Below are 3110 nucleotides of genomic sequence, written 5' to 3' on the forward strand. Positions count from 1 at the left end.
ATGTTTTCCTGGCAGCCACAAGTATGGTTTATGGTGCAGAAACCAGGCCTGAGCCTTCCATTAACTCCCCCTGCCAGACACTTCTCTCAGCTCCTCTGCAGTCACTGAGTGATGGAAGAGCCACAGTGTCCCCTGGTGGCCAACCGGCAGGCTCACCGGAAGTGAGCACTTGGCTAAGACCCTGTATGAATGACGCTGTGTTCCCCTGGTTCAGAGGGGGTAGAGTTGTTGGTGTTTTAGGGTCCAAGAGCACCACCATTCTTTCTGATTGAACATCAAAAACACTTGAGAGAGGAATGCTGAGCTCAGAGAAACTAAAGTCCAAACATCTGCCTTGGTGCTGGGATGGGAGGGGCTCACCTATGCAGCTGTGGCTGGCCAGTGTCCCTCTGGAATGAGTGTTCCAACCCTTGAGCCTCCTGTTCTATAGTGGCCAACTCTCCTACTGAGTGAAGAGTCTGCTCATAGCTGTGCTGTAATTCTGTGCAAGAGACTGGAAAGCATCTTCCTCACAGGTGGAGAAACACGAAAATCAGCTTAGAGGGCCTGAACTGAGCATGCCTAGCTCTTCCTTCAACATCTCAGTCAGATCACTCAGTTTTCCCACTAAGGAGAAGAATGAGGGGAAGAAACACTGCCCATCAAGGTTAGCTCTCCAGGGAACAGTCATTTCCCCTAAGATGCTCAAGGCTTGCATGGCCCTCACACCTGGGACTCAGCCATTACAGGGTAGGCCAGGAGGGGAGCAGGCGGTGAGGACTGCACTGCTCCCACCTTCTGGAGGTGTCTCCTTCAGAATCAACCACTGCTCCCCTGAATACAGCTCTGGCCCCAGAACATATGAAATGGTTCATGACAGTGTGGCAATTCAGTAAATTCAAGGCTTTAACCCAGGCTAAAAGGCTCAGAATTAGCTTTCTATTCCTCTTTTCTCAGTTTTTTTTTATTAGTTCTAATCAGTTATACATGACAGTAGAAAGCTCTTTGATTCATTGTACACAAATGGAGCAGAATTTTTCACTTCTCTGGTTGTACATGAAGTAGAGTCACTCCATTTGTGTGATCATACATGTATGTCTCATTCCACCATCTTTCCTACCTACCCCCGTGCCCCCTTCCCCACCTTGCCTCATCCAAAGTTCCTCCCTTCATCCTATGTCAGTTATATTTCTTATTATAAAAATAGAGATCAAATGACAAGCTTAAAGGATAGTGAATCATCAATAATAAAAATAAAACCAAGTGATTCTCCAAATTTGAATATGTCCTACCTCCAATAACAAAAAAAATTCCTTGTAAATTCTCCAGGGAAGACAAATCTCAATCAACAGTATTTTTCATAAACTCAATCTCTTTTCTCAAATCCAGTGTCTTCCAGGAACAGAATAGTGTTCGTTTCCACTGCAGTTTTTTTTTTAACTTCTACAAGAATAATAACACTTAATATTTTTTCTTCCTCTGCTATTTACTACCAGTCCTTAACAAACAAACAAAAAAAAAAGCAGCTTGATTTCTGTGTTTAAAATGTTTTTTTCAAATTGTCTTGTTTCTTCTCAACCAACAAGTAGCATTAGCCATACTTACTGGCATTAAACACCATCTTTAATTTTATGTTTGAATTCTGACCCACGTCGTTAGCTACCTAATATGTTCTGTAGATCTGATTGCTATGATTTCGCTGAGGAGAGATGTGCACTTAGTGAGCTCTGGGGTCTGGGTCATTTTTTATGTTTTCCTGGAGCTGTGTGTGCCTTTCTTGCCCAGGCAGGCTGCTTGAGGGGGATGAAGGGGGTCGAGCGGGTGGCCCCAATGCCAGTCGGGCCGTGCTTCACAGGCTTGTAGGTGCTGGAGAACTCGCCCAGGTAAGGTCCGTTCATCTCAGCCTTGATCTCCACCTGGTTGAAGGTCTGGCTATTGTAGACACCAACCATGCTGCCCACCATTTCAGGCAAAATTACCACGTGCCACAGGTGTGTCTTCACCGCCTCTGGTTTCTCCATGGGAGACACCTCCTTTTTGGCCTTGAGCAGGCGCTTCAGCTGCGAGTGCTGCTTCTAACTAGGCCCTGGTTCAGCCACCGCCGCTGGTGTGTCCTAAACAAGTGCTATTAAAACAAAAACTGCACACCTTCCCTTGTCCTGTAATTCCACCCAAGGTCCCCCCTCTTTGTTCTGCTGGCTTCCCCTTTATAGGTTCCCTAGTGCATTGGACTGTCTAAGAGTCATAATTTTAAATTAACTAGGCAGACTCTTGGAGGCTCAGACTACAGCTGATGGTATAATGTTGTGAGTATTGTCATGGATCTCTCCAGGCACCCCGTCAGGATTGTCCCAGTTGTACGTGACCTTCACATGCTAGTGATTTTCAGAGCCACTCCTATAAAGACCCAAATCCTGTCTTCCTCTGGGGTGCCCCTCCAGGGTGCTCTGAGATCCTACAGCTTTCCCCCTAATGAGCTGTATTGAGTCTTTTCTGCCTTAGTAATAACTCTACTAAATCTCTCTGTTTTCTACCATCCCCTTTGAGGGCAGTGCACCCTGAATGCATTTCCTCTTTTCCTGTAGTCTCTCTTTCCTGGACTTCCTGTCACCTGAGAACATGACGTCTTCTAAGGTGCTGTCCTTGCTCCTGGGGAAATCTCTTCTTTAATGATTCCAAGTTTCCATTTTGGTTTGTGGTGGTTTTATCAATAATTTTATAAATCTGTCTCAAATCTCTCATGTTTGAGTCCCCTTTCCTCCATTTATTAGCTGAGTGACAGTGGGAAAATGACACACACCTACTTTGGTTCCCTCCTCTGCAAGATGCGGGCTGACTGAATGTTTTCAGCACCCAGTGGAAAGCCCCGGGGCATAACAAACTACCTAAGGCTTCCTGTTACACATATTCTTCCTTTATTCCTACTCCAAAGGTTAGAAGGAAGCTGAACTTCCAACCACTGTTGAGTCTCATCTGTTCCCTTAGCAGATTTAAATTCCCTGTGACAGCGTTCTTCAGCCATCCTCTAAGATTTTCAATAATTGTGCTGATTGTATTCTTCTGTGTACCTGGTCTAATTCCCTTTGCCTCGAGAAACCTTTTCATTACGTTTTTCTTCAGCAGAAAGTGCC

General features: G+C 45.3%; 1 pseudogene; it reads right to left on the minus strand.

The window, feature by feature from the left end:
- Nucleotides 1–1713: 1713 nt before the first annotated feature.
- On the minus strand, nt 1714–2854 carry LOC125611659 (annotated as a pseudogene).
- Nucleotides 2855–3110: the final 256 nt, after the last annotated feature.

The sequence above is a fragment of the Marmota marmota genome, unplaced genomic scaffold (assembly GCF_001458135.2).
Source record: "Marmota marmota marmota unplaced genomic scaffold, marMar, whole genome shotgun sequence".
Taxonomy (NCBI): Eukaryota; Metazoa; Chordata; class Mammalia; order Rodentia; family Sciuridae; genus Marmota; species Marmota marmota.